The following is a 23,689-nucleotide window of genomic DNA, read 5'->3' as shown; positions in this document are numbered from 1 at the left end:
CTGTAGTGTATTGCATTTTATGTAGTGTGCACAAGTTATAACAGTCAACTTCCAGATAATTTCTCTGCACCATGGCCTAAAGAAGTGACGTTTTTGTTTTACAATGTATTCAAAACTATATGGAGGAATAACAATAAAACCAGCTAGACCTAAAAAAATAATAATAATAATAATTCTTTTAAGTAAACAGATCATTTTGTGAACCAGAGACAACTACTAATTGATTTCTGCTGTTTCCCTTCTGTGGTTTCATGTACAGATTTTGGTGTTGTGTCAGTACTTTGGATGATGGAGTCTTCATCATATGGAAGATATTGCTTTCAGTTCAGCCAGCATAAGATGACAGACAATATGCACTCCCTCTCAAACCTACACTGACACAACCTGTAACCTTTCATGCTCTGAACAATACCTTAGCTATCATTTCCACTCCCTTCATCTATCCCACAGCTCTCTGCGTCACATGGGTTTTGATATGGTAATTTATCAGGAAATGGTAATGTGAGCAGGACAATAGATCAGGTTTGCATTTATAATCACAGAATAAGTAAGTGCAGCAGGGGTGTTCACTGATGATTGTGCAGTGGGGGATTTAATAGCAGGGCCGAATTAACAAAGCCTAAAGACACCTGTTAAGGGACTGTGCCTTCACATCTAAATGTGAGAGGTCCAAGGTTTTTTAATTCTCTATTATAGTGTTTCTGAATCGTTTATGTTCTTGTACTGGGTTATATCTTTAACGTAAAACTCCACCATGAAAGACTTTAAATATGAAGATGTTAAATACATTTATACCGAAATGCTCGTTGATGTGCTTAGCGATTCTGTTGGTAATTTGTTGTTATTTTTGTTATTGCTGTAAGAAGTTGTAAGAAAGCTATTGTCAAAGATGGACAATGTTAGCTCAGTTACAATGGCATTTACTAAGGAAACATTTCCAGAGAATTATGTGATACCAATCAGGTTTCACTGACTGACCTAAAAACAAATGAGCAGAACTTCCTTTCTCACTCATCATTTCCCAATGACATTCAAAGTCATATTAATAAGAAATCCAACATGGAAGATGTGAAGATAGCAAACATCTTCCTCATGATCATGTGTGTAATACAATCACTCTGTTCTCTTCTGTTTAGTCATTCAACTAGAAATGACTAAAAGTTCCAAAAAGCAGACTAAAGGACTAAAGCAGTGCTGCATCGGTTTCTTTGCTGGTGATTCAGCGATCCATGTCCAGTGTAGAAAGCATTTTTGTATATCTTTTAGCTATTCAAATTCTCACTATAACCACAGGATTATCTCTGTGTATGATCACTGTTAGCTGTAGATTTACATCTACAGGATGCCAACGAAGATGATGATAATGTTAATTATAAAGATTAATACGCAAGTAATTCTGTGTGGATTTCTCCTTTAACTTTCCACACAGCAAGAATAGAGTCTGTGTGATTTCTCATCCATAGTCATTGCTTTTGTTAGCGTTACTAAAGCAGTTGTGCTGCTTGAGGATAATGTTACTATTAACTCGTATAAGCTTGGATCATGAATGGAGACTCAGGAAATGGAGAGGCATTGTTGTTGTTGTTGTTGTTGTTGTTATTGTTGTTGTTGTTGAAAGCATATGAATTTTCAGTTTGGCTTTCAGAGCCTTTCGATGACAGATTTGCCCTCTGGTGCATTATTCTATTCTGCTGTTGCTGTGTCCTGCTAGCGGATATAATCCAAGGCAGATTTTAGCATGACCTTTGCTTTTCTATGAGCTGTTGCTTTTTCATATAGACTATTCACTTTTACACAGGTTTTTTTTTTTTTTTAATTCTCTATAATGTGTATGATAAATGTGTATTCATTTTCTTGCCACTACAATGCTTCTTACTGAAGCGTACCATCAGATCTGGATTGCATTTTGAATAGGGCACATCAAGCCAATGCATACGAAAACCAGTGTTTTTTCTGGTGATTCAGTGATTCATGTACTGTGTAGAAAGCATGTTTGTATATCTTTTAGCTACTATTCTCACTATAACCACAGGATTATCTCTGTGTATGATCACTGTTAGCAGTAGATTTACATTACAGTATGACATTACTTGCTTACGCAAATTGTTCATTTACACAGCTACTTCAGTGTTGGAAGATTAATGAAGAAAACTTTATATGGGTGGTACGATCATTATCATTTGACCCTGTCATACTCTGTCTTCCTCATGATCATGTGTGTGATAAAATCACTCTGTTCTCTTCTGCTTAGTCATTCAACTAGAAATTAATATGAGCTCCTTTGTTTTCTTTTACATGAATGACTGATCTAGAATTAGTCCCAAAAGTCTCCATACACGGGGAAATGAAGACTTTTCAGCAAAATGTCTTCCAAAATCTTAGTTTATATTATTATTATTATTATTATTATTATTATTATTATTTTCCAAATAGCCTTTAAGAATGCCTTTCACAAAAGAAGAACGTGTTGAAATCATTTTCATAGCTGGATCAGGAAGCTGTCGCAAGATTGTGATGGACTTTAACAGGAAGCGTGGCAAGCACGTCACACACACAACACTGTTGCCAAACTTCTTAACAAATTCAAAAAGACTGAACGTGTCGCAGACCAACCAATAGGGGACGTCCACGAACATCCACTGACGAAGCCACAACCGACATGGTGCTGGCAAACATGTGTATGTATGGAGACTTTTGGGACACCCTGTAGGGTAGCCAAACCACATACTGGCATGTATTTAAGAGGTGGGAGGAAACTGAAGAACCCAGGGGGAGACCCAAGCAAACACGGGTAGAGCATGTAAAACTCCACACAGATAAAAAAATAACCACAGTGCAGCGCTTTTAATTCTCAAATTAGATAAATTCTATTCATCTTCTTCACCTCTGCTTCTCTTGTTCTTGCTTGCATGGGTGTGTGGGTGTGTGGATGTGAATGTATGTGTGTGTGTGGGGGGGGGGGGGGTGTGAGTATGTTGGGGATGAGGTGAGAAGGTCCCTGACTCCCTGGGATTACGCCACACACTGTGTTTTTGAAGACAGAAACAAACTCTCTGTCATTTTATGAGTGTAATTAGTGCATGCCTCTCTCCAATCTGTCTATTAGAAGTATAACAATAATAGCCTTGTTGTCTCGGGTGTCTTCCTTTTTTCCTTGTGTTTGGCATTTAACTAAACTGTGTTTAAACTTAAACTTTTGGAAGAAGCCTTTCCCAATCTACAGGTACAGTAAATGTAGATTAAATGTGTTACTAGGCCTTCCTGCCATGTGTGAACATGTTGAAATGTGTGTGTAGAAACCTTGAATATATCCCTGAGACAAACAGCTCATGTGTCATCTTGTGTTTTTGCTGTTGCTTGGCAAAGTGGGCCGTATGATAATTCTTCATAAATACCATATGATAGATTAAACAGTCTATGACCCTGAATTCTCAAGCTTGCTTTTCTCTGATTTTTTTCTGTTAAACATGGTTTTAGGCCTTCAACAGCGTGTACTGTATATATTATTATTTTTTGCTTTGTTCTATTTTTACAGGGGAAAACCCATGAGTCTAGAGGATTGTGCACAAACAAAACAAAAACACGATGACCTCTAACCACGTTTTTCTTATGAAATTCTACATAGTCATAATCATACTTTATGGAAAGATTTAATCTCTGCTTTGGTTGCTATGGAAGCTTGACTCCAGAAGCATTTGGCAGATGATTTTAGCAATGAGCTCTCCTCATTCATGAACTGCGCAAGTGGGTCAGTTGCAGTAGCTAATTAAACCAAGTGATCATTGCCCTGTATACGGCCCAGTAATGTATATGTGTGTGTGTGTGTCTGTGTATGCATGTATGTGTAAAAGTGAGAGCACTCCCAGAGCAGGTTCAGATCCTCCCATTAACCTAAATTATCTCTCGACTCATATGAGACGAGTGCTATCATGGAGAGCACTACAATCTATTTCTGTTGTTACATGGTTAAAGACCTGAAGATAAGGCTAATGTGCTCAAGTTACAACACACTTACCTGACACATTTGACAGGCTATTTCTGCCTAATAATGGGTTGGACCTGTAAATGAGTCACTCTTGCTTTCCACTGGCTCTGCATCAGCAGTAAGATTCATTGTCAGTTTACCTCTGTGAAGGGTTCCCAAACTGTCGTCTTTCTTTTGGCCTTTTTTGGTTGTGTTGACCCCATGTGAAATCTTGTGTGGGGAAACAATTGCTGGTGCGCAATCGTCATGAAGAAACTGTGAAACCCCACCCAGGCAGGAAAACATAGCTAAGAATAGCCCATGACTTTCCAGCCACCCTCACACACGGGAGTTCCTGTAGGCTCTATCTGATCAGGAGAAATAATGTAGCTTTCCTGGATTGGGACATAGAACTATGACACAGGCATCAGGCAGCATACAGTGTGCAATATTGAAAGTAGATTCTGGTGAAGGCTCCAGATAAATCATAATTGTCTTAACCAACGTAACACCTAAACACTATAAACACAGTTTAAAGGTGTGTGTCTTTGCTATGAATGTGGAGGTCTCTTTTAGAGTTGTACCAGGCCCAGCATGGATATTGCTCAGGCCTGGGACAATGTACTTAAGAAAGCTCCCACACACTTACTATCCATGTGAGGACCTTCCATTGACATTAATGGGGCTAATTAATGCTTCGCCTACACCTAAATCTAACTCTAAACTTAACATCAGTAAGGGTGGGCATACACGGTGTGGGTTGTAAGCCCCCTGCACACGTTATGAGTCAGTTTATTTTAAAATCATACAGATGCAATGGTGCACCACAAGATTTTACAACCGAATTCTGATGCATTTGCCTGACTTTTGGCGCCATTTATCAATAGAGTGCTGCAGGGATGATGTATTTCTGTAGGCCAACCAGGAAGTTAGGATCACCCTGGTTCACTCGACAAAAATCCAATAAGATTTTTCTGTTGGCTTTTAGATTATTACAGAAAATAAGCTCTGTGACCAACAAAAATCTATGATTCTTACATGACACTACAATTGGAAAATGCTATAAATTGATAAATCTACAAGTTGGAACGTTCGAGTTGGAATAGTTTGCAAGAGCACAAGTAAAAACACAACGAGACTGTAGTAGATGTGTTTTCCTGTTCGGCGTGATGGCGTTTAATAACCCCAACAACCTCTGTAGTACCATTTAGTCACTTTTTCAAGACATGTAAAAGCTTAACAAAATCATGAGTGGGGTATTACTGATGTATTTTATGTCGTAGAATAAAAACGTGAAAATATCTTGAGCTTGTGTTAACCACAGACCTTATGTCAATCATTTTCTTTTCCTCGTCATTGGTCAACTTGATCACATGAGCACCAACGATTTCTCCTGGCAGGAAAGAATATGGTCGGGAGCTCGCATGACAGGCAAAAATAACACCGTATACGCCCACCCTAACCAAAAGGAAATCTTTTGGTTCTTTTTTTTTTAAATAAAAAATTACAGTTTTTATGTCTGTATTTAGCCACAAAAGTTTCAGCAGGTATGTAAGTTTTTGCCACAAAAAAACTGGAAGTAGTAACTTATGAGGGCGCACGGTGGCTTAGTGGTTAGAATATTCGCCTCACACCGCGTATGGGTGTGTATGAATGGGTGTGTGAATGTGTATGTGATTGTGCCCTGCGATGGATTGGCACCCTGTCCAGGGTGTACCCTGCCCTGTGCCCGATGCTCCCTGGGATAAGCTCCAGGTTTCCCCCTGAAAATGATTAAGTGGTATAGAAGATGGATGGATGGTATTAACTTATGAGTTGCCAAAAAAGAAAAAGCGTAAGTCTAGACCATCATAGTTTTATCAAACAGACATGTTTCAGACAGTCCTATTCTGCATTTTAGTGGATTACTAAACCCTCCCTCCCCTCACCCAGCCAGCCTCCCTGTTTTTTCAGTGGGGCTGGCTATACCTAGCATTTCTATGTTGAAAAGTCCTGTCAATATTTCTTGTCAATAACTTGTCTTGTTAACTTTGCTGTCATGGATAAACAATTATATGGTGATGCTAAATGGCTGGATGGCGCTGTCTTTGCACAAAGTAATATATACTAGTTCCTAAAGATATGAAAATCAGTTAAATCAGCAATCTCAATGTTTCATATGTTTGTGGTTGTGTGAATTCGATTCACAGGTTATGTGAGTTTTATGCTGAACATCAACTGGCATTTAAATAGGACTGTGCCATGGTTTGTGTAGCTATTGCCCAGTAAGTAAATCTTTTACTCAGTGAAGTAGCAGAAAAACACATTGGTGTAACTTACACCAATACTCCCATACATCTGAGTGTGCACAGCTGAGTGCCACATGATTGCTGAGAACTGTGAGTGATGGTGGCCTACAGAAGGGAGCGGACTCACATTCCTGATGCTAAAGAGCATATTTGGCATTCTTGACTGCTTGCAGACCCTTTCAATGAGCTGCTTGATTTCTTCACTTGTTTTCCTCTAAGTCTGTAAGAGATGAGTAATGCGATCATCTGAGAACAGGAGACCATTCACACAGCAAATTCAGCCAAAAAATGCTGTGCTTGAAACTATGTTTTGTAGTAGTTCGTGTTTTATGGGTTGCTATAAGTTAGATGTAATTTTTAAAGTAGAGTTTCTCAGCCCAGGTCCTTCACACATGTCTGAGCCGACTCACAATGGACTTAGTAATTAGATGAGCTGATGAGCTGTGGTTAGCAGATTAGGTGTGTTGGGACTTGTGAGGCCTTGAAACTGTGCACGGCAGTTAGTTCCCTGGACTAGGGTTGAGAAACACTATACAGTAACTTGTATGGTATAGCCTGCACTTCAATGTTTCTTTAACATTGTCTCATTATCCACTACATCTGTAGCATTCTGGCACAATTTCTCTCACACAGAAAACGGTAAGAATCCTGTTTATCTCAAACTTGTTTGCAAGAGAAGTCTTGGGGCAACTGTTAAATTCATTTAATAAATATTTAAAACATGCAAAAACAGAATTACAACTGTCTATTTTTGGATTAACATTTACTGTTTACTTTAGCAACTGCACTTAGACTTCCATTAGTTGGAATAATTGGATTTCTGTTCTTTTTCCAGGGTAAAGGGACATGTATTAATTTTTCTTCATGTAACACTAAACATAAGGAGAATTCCTTTAAACTGTAATTAAGTTACTTTTTAAATGATGTAAAAAATAGGGGTCGTGTTTCCTTTCTGTATTCAAAAAATATTCCTAAAAGATCATATAATAAATAGCAAAGGGTTACGCTGGGGGTTAGGAGGTACTACTTTCACTGCCAGCAATGTGGGAAGAGTTTGGTTTATGTGTTATTATAAAAGCAAATATTCATTCTAACTTTGTGCCCTAAGGGTTAATTAAAGCATACTTGGGTAGTTTAAATAACTTGTGTTTTCAGGATTCCTTGTTTTGTGTTTTTCGCATTAAAATGACTCTTTTGCAGCATAAATCCATGATATTAATTAAGCCTTGTGATCTGAGGTAGGCTGTATACTCAGCAGTTATCTACTGCCGTGATTCAAAGAAGACATTTTGCAATTTTGAAATGAAAGCTTGAAATTATTCTTCATCTTCTTCGCTTCTTATTATTATTAGGGCAGCATGGTGGTGCAGCAGGTAGATTTGCAGCCTCACAGCTCCAGTGGCCTGAGCTCTTGAACTCTGGTTACTGTCTGTGTGGAGTTGTGCATGTTCTCCAGATGTCCTTGTGCGTTTCCTCTCGGTTCTCGGGTTTCCTCCCACCTCCACTTACACCGCTTTGCGCCTAGTGATCCCGCTATTAGTGGTTACTCAAAGCTGTTAATGAAGATGAATTATTTTTAAGAGCTGTGAGGAATCAGGGAGACCATGCTAAATAATAATAAGAAGAAGAAGAAGAAGAAGAAGAATGTGCAAATACTAAGCTTTCTGTTTACATATACCAAATTTAATCGCCGCGCAAATAAATAGCCAACGTTTTGTTCTGCTGTTGTGACATAAGATTAAGATTTTGCGAGACTATTTAGTACACAATGTATTTAGTAACGTTAGTGCGCTTTTGTACTGAGTCCTAATTTCCCGCCACGCATCCAATAGGAGGCAAGGTGTGTGCGCGCGCGCGCGGGGGGGATGGCTGCTAGACTAGAGAGGGACTGTGACGTCACGTCGAACTCCAACCCGTCAGACGGCTGAGTGAGCGAGAAAGAGAGAAAGAGAGAGAGAGAGACTGGCTTGGCTGGCTAACTGACTGAGAGAGCGCAAACGGATTGGAGCTAATCTGTGAGTACCGGATTCGTCGGCTTTTCTAATGTGTCACTTTGTATTTTACCTAGAGGACCCGAACCGGGTCATTTTGTAGCAACAGACGCGGATGTACCGAGCGGCCTTTTGTTTTCACTGCGTGCGTTAGAGGCGCGCGAGCTCGCAGCGCGAGACCGGCTCAGCAGCGCGCGGTTTGCGGAAGAGCAGGTCAAACGGCGAGAACATGGCGGAGCCTGAGTGAAACAATTCAACTCCTAACGCTTTCCTACACGCCGTTGTGTCAGTGTGGTGGATGAACCAGGGCGTTTAATCCCGTGAAGCGGTAGAGTTTAAACAGCGAGGCTGTGCTGGGGGAAGAAACAGGCTTTTCATTGTTTACGGTATTTTATCCGCCGCTGTGTGGAAGTTACAGCGGAAATGGAAAAGTTGTCCGAATGAGTACCGTGAGGGGAAACTGGGCGTGTGACGGCTCCCAGCGTTTAAATGTCAGCAAGCGAAATATCCTGTGTTAAACTACAGAAGCGTGTTTATTAACATTATAACCGTCTTTCTATCGCCGTGGCGTTAAAAGCGGGTTTATTTCATGCTTTGTGTCCTGTTCTGAGTGTGTCTGATTAGCGGCCCCACCTAGTTCAGCTCTCTCTCAGGCCAAGTCCAGTTTATTCTACACAGAAGAGAAAGAGAAATCGCGCAGTTCTGCTCCCCAACTACGCATTAACACGGCTGGCTTTTACACCAAATAAATAAGGCGTTTTAAGGTTTATTGCTTTCCAGGAATGCCTCAGATATACTGTAGTCGTTGTGAGTGAATTATGATGTTGCAGTCCACCCTAAAGGCAGCACAGTTTCTTTGCATGGCTGCTTGACAAATTAGATAAAAGGGTATTAAACAGTACCTTACCTTATTGCTGGGGTTGGACCTTTATCTTGTGTACGTTTTAATATGTATCATCTACCACATGGATATAATGTACCTTTTAAAATAAATAAATAAAGGTTTAATCTAGGCTACATAGTTGGCCCTTGATTACCCTTCCAAGCTTTAAAGGTACACTACATACACTCTTTTTGGTAAAGGGTCAACCCTTGAAAGTACCACCAGGGTTACAAGGCATTGTACATTTTCAAAGCTATTTTATAAGCATGTGAACGTATCAGAGAAGCATTAAAAGTGTTTAAGGTGGTCAGGCGGATCCTGTTGCCTCCTCGTTTATTTTTAATGCCACCCTACTTTATGGTGGCATTCTGTGAGTCTGTCAGGGTTGAAATGAAGTCTTTAGAGATTGCAGGTCTCCTTTCTTTGAGATTTGACATGTTAGGTTTTTGTTTAACGTGTGCTAATATAGTATGGTAAAAAAAAAAAAATCAGCAACAATAGAGTGCTACTAATGTTACTTCTGCTGTTCATCATGGAACATGTCCTCATTTTTAACCAAGGAAGTGTGAGAGATAATGTTATGTTCAGCATTTGAGTTAGATAGTTTCACATGAAACCCTTCCATTTCCTGAGATCTTGCATACAGCTCACAGACTCGCCCTTTTTGTGCTTTTGATATCACGCTCTGTTCACGCAGCAGTGTCTAAAAGAGCTGTAGTATTCGATTCAGTATGGGCAATTAATTTATACACGTCTTAAAGACCAACCCATGCTGGTGACGTGCTGATCATTGAGTAGTAGGGCTGGTGGGCCAGCCTCGCCCTGCCGTAGTTCGACCACAGTGCTGTCCCCATTGGAGCGAGAGGAAGGAAATCCCTGTGATAGTAGGCCCTCTTGGGTACAGAGGAATGCTGCTTTAGAGGCTCCTTTGGAAAAACAAATTGAAGCACTGCTGACTTCCTTTTGGAAAGGGACACCCTTGATTTATGCACAAGGTGGATCCTGTGTCAGAGTTCAAGCGTTATTCTCTTTAGTTATGCTTGTCGATGTTGTCAGTCGTTTAGGAATAAGGTATGGTGGAATGTAATTAACGTTTTCATCTTAATCAGTATTCAGATTTGTATGAGGAACATTACATGTTAACACATACCCAGTATATATGTTTGAAATTTTCCCAACAATAGACTTTGTCACACCAAAGATTAAACCAGCACAATGTCTGTGGCTTTTAAGACACACTTCACAGTATTCACGACATTCACTAAGAGTTGCTTGATGAGTACTTTTAGGAAAACCGAAGGAGGAAAGAAGACACTCGGGAGGAAAAGAGGGAAAATAGTGATTGTGGTGGGGGTTGGCTCACTTCCCCTTCAGGCCAAAGGGCCTTGTGAAACCTGGTGGCCTTGTCATTCTTTCCTTCCTTTATTTGGTCATGTTGCTTGCACTAAAGGGAGCCAGACATGTTTGAAGAGATGACTGACCTGTGATCCAGAGTTTAGTGTTTCATTCAGTAGCTTACATGTAGGCAACTAGGTGGCATCAGCTCTACAGTTTGTATCTGTTTGTCTGCATTAATGCATGTATGCTGTGGCTGTGACGGAATGTGTAGCATTTACAAAAAAAGTAGTTATGAGGATTAGACTTGTGCATATGTTGCGTTACTTTTTCCCCATAGAGTAACAGCCTGTAGACTGTCATGTGCACTAGACTCCTTTACATTTCCAAGCCATAAGGCTTATTATTCAATAACTACACAGACAGCAATGCATGATCATGATGAGGAGTGTGGAAGCATTCATATTTTTTTTTTCTCTCCCCTTTTTTCTGAAAAAAAAAAATGCCTGGGGTTATAGTTAAATCTTGTGAATTGCCCAATTATCAATTCAGAATTCAAAATGATAATTGCTCCACTTAGCTGAGTTTGTTTTGTGGCTTGTTTTTTTTACAGAGGGACATAAACTCATAAACACAGTTTTCTACATTATGGGCAGTGGATTTGTGTTTTCAGCAGCCATTTTTTTTCTCCAGAAGTCTTCCAAACAAAACAGCCTGGAGAATTTCACTGGAGAAAAAATACTTTGTACGAAAGCTGTCCCATTCAGCAGCCAGTTCAGTTTAAAAAATTTGCATCGTTCTCATATCGACATTTTTAGGTGAGTTTGTTCATGCTTGAGAGCACATTAAATGTCACACCTGTTTGCTGAAGTTGATGTGACTAAGGGCTCGACGCATTGGTGTGTGAAAAGGGGTACCTACAGCTTAAATTCTAGTTATGAAGCGGATATTTGTACAATGATAAAGCAAGTTACTTGACCAATAGATGGAGATGAATCATGGATTATATGCTGCCTTCGTGGAGGTTATGCATGTAGAAACTAATTTGTGCGATCCGTCTGTAGTACGAGCTCGGATGCCCTGCCAGTTGACACACCGTGTAGTCAGTTTGTATTGATCCAATTCCCCACTGCCCATTTTTCTCTTGTATTCTGCAGCCCAACCAGCTGTTTGTCACCAGGATTTTCACAGCGTCCAGTGCTGGACACCACGGCATTGTCTCAGCCTTGTACCTGGGAAATGCTGTGTAGCTGTGCGCTGATTGTGGTGGGGGTTGGTCAGTTTCAACAAGTTATATAATTGTCTTGGACATCACCAACCTGTAGGCGAGGAGAAGCAGGTCTGCTGTGGGTGGCGAGTAGGCGATGCGCTGTCACCATTACCGTGCCCTCATAATATATCCGTTATCTTCTCCTTTATTTTTACTTCATATTTGACCTGTTTTCTGATATAAAAACAAGCAGCTGTGAAGAGCGTAAATAGCTTCCTGTTAACAGAAAACCAAAAAATATCTGGGATGGAAAAACATTTTCAGACATGTGTGTTTAGTAACGTTGCCAGAGGACGTCTGTAGTAATTATGATCGATTTGCGTGAGATAAGCAGTCTCTATATAAATCAGAGATGGGCGCGTATTCACAAAATACATGGTTGTTACACTAAAATATCTATGCGCACTACAGACCTCATTTTAATACAAACAATGTTTTTTTATCTTTATTCTAAGTGCTTGTTGGGTTCTTTTAATGATCTGCGCAGTAGGTGACATGACCGAAACATATGTAGGCTGTACCTGTGCTAGGAAGTCAGAAGTGTTGCTTCGCTGACATCCTCTTTATTTTATTGTTCTGCTTTGCTAAACCGCTTTGGTTTCGGTGGGAGATGCTACAAAAGAGTGAACACTTCCTGGAGTGTCCTGAATGTGCTGAAGAAAAAGCACAAAAGCTCTTTTCCCACCAGGATATAATGGAATCTTTGCTAACATGGCATTTCAGACAGGTCATTACCTGGAGTGTTTCTATGGGTCATTTTGTAGAAGGTAAAATATGGTGTAATCTTTCCACACACCGTCCATATAAATTACTGACATGACTGATTTGAACTGGATTAAAATTCCCAAACTGCTCAAGTAATAATTATCCCACACCTTCATGTAATACTAGTCCAATCCAGATAGGACTTTAGATGTGGGATGATTAAAAATGTGACTTTTTCCATTCAGCATCTGCAATTCATCTTGCCGTGTCCTTTTAAAAGATACACATCAGCGGTAATACAAATTTAAATCTCACCCCAAATGAATGGCACAGATTAACTCATCGGTTCCTCTAATCTAATTCTCAGTAAGAGATGACTAAATAGTATGTTTTCTCCTTTCCTTTAAAAAAAAAAAAAAAAAAAAAATTATTCTGGGTAATTCATGCACAGATTCTCATGCAGGTTTGGTATAAGATTCCTGCAGCAGAGGCTAAATCGATTCGTCTTGATCATTTGCATTGTTTTGAGCCAAAACAGTTTGGGTGGAAATGTGAAACTAACTCACATTGCACCCTGAGTGTTGCTTTTATGTGTTTTTCCATTTTCCATGAAACTTGTGACCTAGGTGAGGTGATTGACTTGCAAATGACATGCTGAGTTTGTGTTCTTTTGACCAGTTGGGAAAGTTTAAGGCATGTAATTTCAAAAAAGTTGTCTTTTTTTTTTTTTCCCAAGTTGGACTGGGTGATGGACATGGTCTTTTTGAAATTAATTAATAATTTATTATTATTATTATTTTAAGTGTACCAAGTGACATGCAACATCCCACAATTCAGCTTCCCAGTCTAGTTCATTTACATTTACGCCATTTGGCAAACGCCCTTATCCAGAGCGAGTTACATTTATCTCATGTATATACAGCTGAACAATTGAGGGTTAAGGGACTTGCTTAAGGGCCCAGCAGTGGCAGCTTGGTGCTGCTAGGATTTGAAATCACAAGCTTCCAATCAGAAGTCCAACATTTTAAAATATTACATATGTAATCGTAAAGTGATATTTGCCAGTAAAATACATTAACTCCTATTGCTTGTATAACTTCTGCATCCTTTGTGATGATTATTCTCTGATGCATTTATTAATTTCCCTTGCAATAAATGTGTGTTTTGGCACTGGTGGTTTTTAAATGGGAGCTAATGAGTGTTGTGTTTTAAAGAGGGGTATCTATCTCTACGAGTGCGTTGATACAGAGCTGGAGTGGTCAAGGTGGGGCTCATGTCACTCCTACAGCTGCTCCAGTTGGCCTCTTTGTAGGCATGTATATAAGACCCGGCTACATTATCGTGGAGAAAAGCAAATGATCTTCTAATGCTACTATTTAGTATACAGGGTATCACAGTAGCTCTGTTTCCATCCACACGTTTTTATCTGAATCTCATTTAAAAAAAAAAAAAACCCTGTATGGAAACACTAGATGCGAATAAAATCTCCAAAATGTGCATTAAAAACTTGTGCTCAATCGTTGTGGATTATTATTATTTTTATTCAATAAGAAGACCTGCAGATAAAATCTCATATTTTGTGTTAAAGTGATGCTAAATATGATATTAAACTTTTTTTCTGCAATGCTTGCTGTTTAAACACAAACGTTGGTCCTTTTCAAATCAAATTTGCATCACTTTGATATGTGCTTATATGGACCATGATAACACGCTTTTCAGAAATGAGGTAATGAAGTCGGGCAGATTGGAATTCCCCACCCCCTCTTCAAATCATATTACCACAAATACAAATATCATTGCTGGTTCCTCTCATGTTTCTCTGTACAGTAATGCCAGTAATAGCTACACATCTGGTCTTTTTCCCCTTCTCGCCCTAATCATGTCCAGCTGACATGTTGTCAGCCGCCCTCCAGAGAAAATAATCATTCGTTTCATTGCTCCTCCACTGACTTGGTTGTTTCGAGATATGATGTTTGTTCTTCTTCATGACCCATGTAGCAAGCTGTCGTGATGTTACTGAGTTTCAAAATGTGCGTAAGTGACATTTTGCATCATGCTTAAGGCAAATAAGTGTCCCTTGTACATACAAACCGCCACAAGGCAGACGGACCGGATGGGTTCAATAAGGCTTGTATTATGAACAGAGTCTCAGTTTTCACCTGGAGTCAAAAGAACTCTAAGCATACAAATGTTTTGTGACAGCTGCAGAATATAACCACTAAGAGTTCACAAGAGGAGTGAAAAACAAGTTCTGATAGGTGATAGACATGTCATTGTGCCTCTTATGAACAGTTTGCCTTTGATGTAATGGCGCTGGCATGTGTTACCTTGACATGATTGCATGGTCTCTTCTACACCTGAGCTTGAAATTGGCTCCAGAAAAGGCCTTTTTTTGGCAGCAAACCAGCTGTAGTTGTATTAAAAACAGGCAAATGCCATGTTTTATGCACTCATTACCACTAGTTTTCTTTGTCATCTAACTGTAAAGCTGGTAAAATGACCAGAATCACTGTGATGCCTGTAGTTGATTTGCTACACATTACTTCTTTCTTTTTTGGTTTCACAGGGTCAGTAGCTCCTCTTATTTATTATTCAACACATTTCTTCTAAAATGTCTTGCCATTCAATGAGTTTGTTTCATATAGGCAATTTTAACCAAATGGCCTTTGGATGTATAGTGCCAGATCTGAAGTTTTTAAAACTGGTAGCTATCTCATTTTCCATGTTTAGATTGATCTTTCAGTGAAAATGCAGTGATTCAGGCCGATCGCCTCACTGACCCATTCATCAAAATTACTGTGTTCCCAAGTAGCCTAACAGAAAAGTGTTCGCCCTATCGTCTGGAGGTCGAGTACAAACCCTGACGATGCCAGAGCCATAACTGTAAGCCAAGGGAGCAGAATTGGCCATGCTCTCTTGGTGGGAGGGAGGGTATACTCTCTCTCTCTCTCTCCCCTGTCAATTGTGGGCATCTGTGAGCTCATGCAAGCAGAAGAGGGTAGATAGTGCTTTACACTGTCCTGGGATGCAGCACGGTCAACAATTCAGAAAGATGCAGTTGGCTACCTTCACATGTCTTGGAGGAGGAATGTGTTAGCCCTCGCCCTCCCCGGTTGGTAGCTGTTGTATGATAGTAGAGAACTGGATCCTGGGTGGGAATTGGCATGTGACAGAATCAGGGAGAAATTAACAAATACAAAGACCATATTCACCACTAAATGGCAAGGAAAGTTCAGTGCTTCTAATTTGTCATAGATAGCTTTATGAGACGAGTGTCCGCTGCGGAGAAAAGGTGGTGTGGTATGTGGTACTGGTTCTGATGGAGTGGTATCATTTACATGAGGGAAGCTTCTGAAACAGTTTCCTGGGTATATGGGGTTCATGGTGATTTTTTTTTTTGTTTGTTTTTGTTCAGTTATTTTCTTCTCTCTTCAGCCTTTCTGCTGTACTTACAATTCGCTGCAGTCTGGTCTTCAAGCAGAGGGAGGCTTAGCTTAACCATGAGGTTATTGATTGCTGTCTGTAGAACTGGGGCAGAACTGGTTGAGAGATTGTTGCCACAACCTCATTAGAAAAAATATTCGCTGACAAACTTTTTAAAAAAAATAATTATTATGGTCATTGTGTTTCCCATTTAAGAGCTTTAGAGATTTGGAGGAATTTGAATGACTCCACCTTACTCACTGCAGTGTTGTTCCTAGGTGGAGATGATTGACTTACAAAAGCCAGTCATCATCTCTGTAATGGTTTCTTGTGATTTACTAGCCAGATCATGTGCTTCTAATGTTGATTTTTCTGCTTTTGGAATGTTTAACTTACTTTCTCTGACAGATTACGCAGAATCCATGGTATTTATGGCTCTGTGGCAAGAGCTCTGCCATCCAACGAAAGATAAATGCACTGTAATACTTGGTTCATACGTTTCATCTGGCCAGAGGTCTTTGGGGACATGTTTAACTGTGGGTCTCTACGATTCCACGGTTAAAATATTAAACTGGACGTCTGGGAGGTCTCTCTGCTGAAGGTTTAGAAAAAGAGCAGCTGGAATGAGGAGCTAAGCTGGTGTCAGAGAGCCAGGTACGAGTGAAAACCGATGCCCCTGGGGACTTGTATACTGTGTCATAGAAGCGTAGTCAATTATCCTGTGAAGAAATCCAAAATGAAGAGATACGTATTTATACTACGAAGATACTTTTCATTAACCATTTTCTTGGATGGTTTTTCATGCAATTTGAGAGAATTGTCATTTGTACGTTCTAAAAATATCCCACCAAGCTTCATGTCCTTTTATCGAGCCATACCATTGTGGCAAACAGTGTGTGCTTTTGCTGGCTGGCTTTATCGAGGTCTTTGTGTAATTGCCGCTGCTGTGTTTCCACTCTGCTAGAGAGGTATTCAGTGTGACCTAAGGGATATGTAAACTTGAATATGAATGCTTTTGATTCCACAGGATTGTAGTTTTCCATTGGATCTGTTGCTTTGATGTCTCAGGTAGCCTAAGGTGTAAACCAGGTAAGATGTTCAGCATAGCTGTTAACTTGGCACTCAAATTCACTTGAAGTTCCTAGATTTTATTTTTCCTTGTGGTTGTGCATGTTTTCTTATGTATCTTCCTCTTTCCAACTCCGAGAACATGGCCAATTTTGCTGTCTTGGACACGGGCCACGGATGGCTTTGGCATCGTCCGGATATGAACTCGCAATCTCCAGATGATAGGGCGAACGCTTTATTGTTTTGACACTCCAGAAACCTTCTCTGCATTCTCTTAAAGGAGAAATCCATCGTTAGCAACTTGCATAGCACTATTTATAATCAGTGGTGCAAAAGATGTATTTAACATTTAGATTCTGAGTTGACTTTTTTGGTTTAAACATCTTTTGTGAACGGTTTGTCTATTTTCATTTCCTACGTTACCCACAATGCTGTTCAACTGCCCGCTTATTGTGGGCACAGTCGGAATGCACCTTTTACCTAAAGAGAGCGATGCAGCAGTGCTTTAATGTTTTAGTCTGTCTAGTTCTCTTACCTCTCACATCTATACACTCTACTCAAACACACATGCTTCCAAAGCTTTCATGCTAATCTTGCAAACAGTGCCATTATTGTAGCTGCATTGCATTCTGGGACTTTGAGTCCTGTGCTTGCTATCTCCACTACTTCTGCTTTTGATTTCTCATTAATAATTAATATTAACCATCATTGGAAAATGGTGAATGAGAACAGAAACTCTTGGTGTTTTTTTTGGAAACCTGACCATTATTCCTTATCTTTGAAGATGTTCTTTCATGAGCCACTGTTGAAACTGCACTAGCAATGTCCCAATGAATAATACAGGAATAATGAAAATACAGCTCCAACCGACATGTTCGTGCCAGAATCGCTAAGAACAAAACTTTTCAATATAAACTTGCATATATTGTGTTTCATGATGGTGTTTTCCTTTAACAGCAGTTACTTTAAGGTTTGTGGGAGTTTTACTAGCTCCTAAGGCACACTGTCCATTGGGGGGATTAACATGTCTGCTCACATTACACTGTGCGCCTATGTTTTAGCTCAAACGTCGCCTGACCTGTCGAAACATTTTGTCGAAACATTCAGTGACGTGTAGAGACTCCCACTGCTCACTCGGGAGAGATTGGAGGTTTACGAGAAGCTCTTCCAAGCAGTGAGCTAATCATTCCTCTATTCATTGGGGGGGGGGGGGGACATGCTGTATCTCCTCATTCAGGCACATATATACAACTATCATCACTGTTTGTTGTTGCTGATTTATTCAAATGCAAGGCAGTTTGCTGCTTAATTGCCTTATATTCTCCTAGATGTATAAATGGAATATGTTTGGAGTGGAATATATTTCTGCAATTTGCAAAAATATTGTTTTTTATTACTTTTCTTTTAAACATGGCGAACCCGAGTTCAGCTCTTCCTTGCTATGGCTTTTGCCCCTTGGTGTTTGGTAGGTTGCTGTTTTCTTAGTATTTCTTACTACTTCAGTGAACCTGCTTCTCTGTACTCCCACATTTAAATGTTGGCATTGTTTGGTCTAGAGTCAGGTCTGACTTTCAAAGTGTACCAGATGCTCAGTGTGCTATTCTAATGGTTGGGCTGTTTCCAAAGTAAATAACGGCATATGCTTTGTATTGGAACCAATAGCTTCAACATTGTCACCTATTCATGTTTGAAATCTTTTGGTTTCTCAGAAGCACATCACCATATAATTACACTTGGCAAGATCCACCAAATGTCAGTGCATTGTTGTAGGTCTAATAGTTGTATCTGGGCCATACCCCTGCGTAGGCTTTTAGTTTTAGTGTATAAAGCAGGCTTAAATAAGGAGTGAAATAAAGTCCTACACCTGTCTTCGGTTAACTCTCAACATCCACATTTCACCGTTAGGGAATCCTTATAAGTGTTTGCTTTACGCTCACTATGCCAGGTTATGTAGTTTATATACATTTTCTGTTACCTGACTACTTATAAGCGCTGTTCAGGAATATCTGGAACTACTTCGGGTGCCCTGTTTTTCAAAAGCCTAAAAATGTGTTGAACCCAGTCCTCTAGTATGCAAAGAGTAAGGAGCTCCTTAGGTATTAAGATTTAATCAACCCCCCCCCCCCCCCCCCCCCCCCCCCCGGCTCCTCCTCATTTGTTTGTTTGCCAATTGATCTCTTCCTGATCATACTACCGATACCAACTGGGCATGGTGAAGGCTAGCGAGTAATGTGCTTCCTCTGAAAAACGTGAAGCCAGACACTGCTTCTTTTCAAACTGCTGCTACGTTACAGGGCAGCTGAACACTCGCAACAAATAGCTAAATGCCCTCTTCCACGTACATAAGCTCACATATCCCCATGATTGGCTATTTCCCTCTGATTGGCAGTAACACTATCCCTCCCACCCAGAGATCATGGCTAAAATTATTTTCTTGCTCTCCTAGCTATAGAAATCTGCAGCATCTATAGCAATCTGGATTCAAAAGGCTGAATGCTTTTCCACTGTGCCGCTCAGGAGACCCGATTTTAGGATTTCAGCAGTGTTCAAGTATGATGCCATAGTTAGTTATTTCTGGAAGAGTAGATACACGTGCGACCATGTACAAGAGGATCCTCTGTGACCACTATTTTAAAGTTTCAGTATGGCTGCCCTTTAAGCAGAGTTGTACATTATTAATCCCAAGACCTCTCTAATAGCTTCAAACAGAATCTTTTCATTATCTTGCTCAGCAGAAGTCTAATGTAATCAGGGTGTGCGTGTAAATGCCACTCTAGAATGTCACTGTGAAGATGAGGTCCTCAAATCCCCCATTTAGTCAAACCAGATAACTGCAGCCATTTCCCATAAGATATAACGTGCTTGCGGTGTAGTATCACTATTCACAGCTGTCCATACTTTCTGCTATACTAATACTGCTCAAGCTGTGTTCCTCACCTGAGGACTTGGGGAGGAATAATACAATGCTTAATCAATTTAAAGTGGAATAAATGTTTCTCTATCTATCTATTTATCCATCTATCTATCTACCTATAGTGTGTGTGTGTGTGTGTGTGTGTGTGTGTGTGTGTGTATTTATTTGTTTTGAGGACACAAAGACAAGTGAAGTGCTGGGATATGAGGGAAATTAAACACTGCTAATGATATGTGTTGATGTATAAAGAAGTCCATGTAAAACACTGCATAATGAGTCTGGAACCCTTCATTACCTTGGGCACCACATTTTGAATTTTAAAGAGTCTAATTTAAATTCGCACTCATTAATGTGCCTTGGTTATTTTACCTCCTTTACATCTTTACTCCACTGTCCTTATCATGGTGTCTTGCTTTTCACAGTGATGCAGCGCACTGTAGGGATATCGATTACCCAGCTCATCTCTTGTCTGAGTGGATTTGAGTTTCAGGTTGGTGGGTGTGTGTGTGTGTGTGTGCGCTCTAACTTGGATCTGAAGCAGGATTAGCTTTTGAGCGAGGCACCCTGTGTCACTCGTGTATGATCACGTTCCCTCTGATGACATCATCTTAGAGATTTGTGTGTACATGCTCTGCTATGTTTGGAATGCTCTCACATGTGTGTGTGCACACACTCACACACGTGTACAAACACACAGAGGTGTCAGCAGGATACAGCAAGACAGAACAAAGTACACATAGACATGAGCTGTCCTGTTCTTCATTCTCCATCTCTCTGTTTCTTTTTCTTTCATTCATCTATGCTTCCCTCTCTCCTGCTCTCTGCCTGCCACCTCCTTCAGTTCACACTCTTCAGGTCAGTGTGTCATGTGGCATGGCTGAGAGCCAGAGGTTTCTAGTGAGGTAAGGCCTGAGAGATTTCCCCTGCACACTCGGATGAGGGGAGAAATAAACTGTACGGCTCTCCTGCTTTCACTTGCACTTTTTTGGGGCCTGAAGCCATTTGCATTGAAGGTTTGATATATTCGGTCGAGTACGTAAATTGTTCACAGGAGTATTTACATGAGGAATATGGTATGCGTGAAAGTCCAGTTAGTTCGGGAAAAAATCATATCTTACAAGAGCTTACGCATAAATTTACACATAAGGAGATTTACTGGTATGAGCCTCGATTACTGGAAGATTTAGCACACACCGCACCTAAACAGTGCTCTTTCAACCTTTTAATCGCCGTTTTGAACTCTGCGAGCACTGGCTTTTACGGGAGTCACTGAAAGCAAATCAGCTGTGCCGTGAACATGATTAGTAATTCACGGCTGCTTTAAGTACGAAGAAGAAAATTAGTGAAACTTGTGTAAATGTGACGGGAATTGTACGTTCGGTTTTCTTTGCTAAAATATTGATAAATGAAGGCCAGTGAGTGAGGTAATCCCAGAGCCAGGCGTCAAACTTGTATACTGTATTAAATATTGTGCTGTAAACGGTAGCCTTTCTCATGAGAACTAAAAATGCTGATAGTTCCTCTGAACCATATGTTTCATTTTTCACAAACCTTCAAAGTAAAAAATAATAACCCAATTATCAAAATGTACACTAAGAGTAATATGCGGGTGTACCCGCCTATTTTCTCAAATCTTGCACAATATTTAAGAAGAAAAATTAGAGTTAGCATTGCACAATTGATCTGCGGTGAACTTTACGTGATGATAACGCCCTTCCTCGAATTTCAAGTATTTAAACCACATGTGAAAACGCCCTTAATGTATTTCTCTGTATTTCAGTGCTCGCACATGGTAAGATCAGCCACACAAACACGCTGTTCTGTAGAGTCCATTCTTTGTTTTCTGTGGTGTTTTGATAGAACTTATCTTTTTCCTTTTCCTTGAGTCAGCATAATTTTGAGTCCCGGGAGCTGCCTGCTGGTTGCTGAGATGCCCCTGTGTTTGCGGTTTCCTCTGGGTGTATAGAGAGTAAAGGAGTACATGCACACTCGCCATCAACTCCCTGCTGCATTACAGAGATGTAAACCACTCGTATGACACTGGAGCCGACGTGTCAGAAGCGTTGGTTGAAGATTATTAGGCAGGGCTGTGTAGTTTCCGTTTCTGCAGGGTGGCCTAAGTCATGGAGAGTGCCTCAGGCCCTAATCTCTACCAGAACAAGCTTCCTGTGTCCGTGTGAGAAACAGACAGCAGATCCTTGTGTCAGAAGGCAGACCAGGCCCGGCCCCTCTACATGCCATGCATACATCATTTATCATCATGTTGGATGTAGCCTTAATATCCTGCCAAGTTTTTTAAGTTATTGATAATATTCTGATATTTTATTTTCTGGTGCAACTTTAATTCATCCATCAAGCACAGGCACCATTCAGTTTGCTGACTTTTTTTCATTTAAGAAAAAAAAATAAGAATAATAAGACATTCTCTAGAAGATACAGATCAATCAAATTGAAGTATTATTGTTATTATTATTATTATTATTATTATTATTATTAATTTATTTATTTAAAAAAAGATTTTTATCTAAGCGAAAGCCAATCTATTTTTAAATTACAGTGAAATCGAGAAAAAGAACATCCAAGTTAACCTTAATGTAGTGCCTCTCCTCAGTTGTAAAATATTAAGAGGCTATTTTCCTTCATGTCTTCTGCTTGGAAATGAGCAAGCATTTTCACTAACAAGTATTTAGCTATTTTGTGATCGCAGAAATGAATGCAAAATCAAGCAAACTCTGCAATATTCTGAGGTTTTCCGCAGATTTTGGCCAAGATGTGCCACCTGACGTTATCACAACGCGCATTCAGCCAAAGCACTCTTCAGTTCACGTGCGTCAAACACGAGTACAGCTCATTTACCAACAGACATCATAATTATATGGAATCTTATCTGATAGTTTGTAGAAATTGACATTAGTAGACTCTTACCTGACTCAGCATTGCTCAAAGTCATGATCCAGTGGTGGAGTAGCAGGTTTCCTGTATTAGATTTTCTTATTCATAGTTGCCCAGAGGACAAGTAGATTCAACCACCAGAAAAAGAAAAGAAAAAAAAAACTACTGCTTATTTTGTTTATACTTAATGTTATGCTCCTTAATGTGTGATGCTGTAATGCACAGTGCTCCTCATGAAGCCTATTGCCTGCTGCCCCACACACACGCACACACGGGATTAATTAGCATGCACAAATTGTATGTGGAAGCACTGGTAAACCTGAGCAAAATAAAGTCCAGTGCAAACCTGTCACATAACTATGAGTCTCCTGCTATTAATAAATCAAGAGAAAATGAAGATGCTAGCCAGTCTCGGGTAATACCTTTTAACATGCTGTTTGTGGAAGGAATACCAAATGCCATTGCCGAAACATTGTCAAAAATTATGCAAATTTTTTGTCAAGGAGGCAACCACAATGTTGTACATGATCACGTTTGTTTCTCTTCGTCTGTATTAATGCATTTAACTAGCTACCTAGCTCACCTTTTTATTATTATTATTATTATTATTATTATTATTTTATTTTTGCAACCCTAAAATAGAGTAGTGTGACCTGACATCCTTTCTCTACATCTTTACTCATTAATGTTTCATTTTGGTGATTTGTTTTAAGGAACGAGAGCATGTTCACCAGTTCCCCTCATAACACTGTTATTCTGCTGCATTTTCCTCATTGATTGAATATCGAAACAAACACACAGCAGAACGACATTCAACAATAGGTTATTGAAAATAAGGTTTGTTGCACAGCCCCAATGTTGTCCTCACTGTTGATGTTCCTATGAACACACTGTTTGTTGTGTGCATTATCTTGTCCCTGACCACAGCCTTCTATTGTGTCTTCCTGCACCTGGTT

The 23,689-nt window shown here is 39.9% G+C and overlaps 1 protein-coding gene across 1 annotated transcript in view; it reads left to right on the top strand.

Annotated features, from left to right (window-relative positions):
* The first annotated feature begins 8,134 nt into the window (after positions 1 to 8,134).
* The window catches only part of rap1b (RAP1B, member of RAS oncogene family), a 51,908-nt gene continuing 36,353 nt past the window's right edge, over positions 8,135 to 23,689 (top strand). The window contains exon 1 of the mRNA XM_053649925.1: positions 8,135 to 8,267. The gene's annotated coding sequence lies outside the window, so the exon portion shown is untranslated. The remainder of the gene's footprint in view (positions 8,268 to 23,689) is intronic.

This window comes from Ictalurus furcatus, chromosome 19, assembly GCF_023375685.1.
Source record: "Ictalurus furcatus strain D&B chromosome 19, Billie_1.0, whole genome shotgun sequence".
Lineage (NCBI taxonomy): Eukaryota > Metazoa > Chordata > Actinopteri > Siluriformes > Ictaluridae > Ictalurus > Ictalurus furcatus.
The sequence above is the reverse complement of the archived record's forward strand: the minus strand, read 5'-3'. Positions and strand labels throughout refer to the sequence as shown.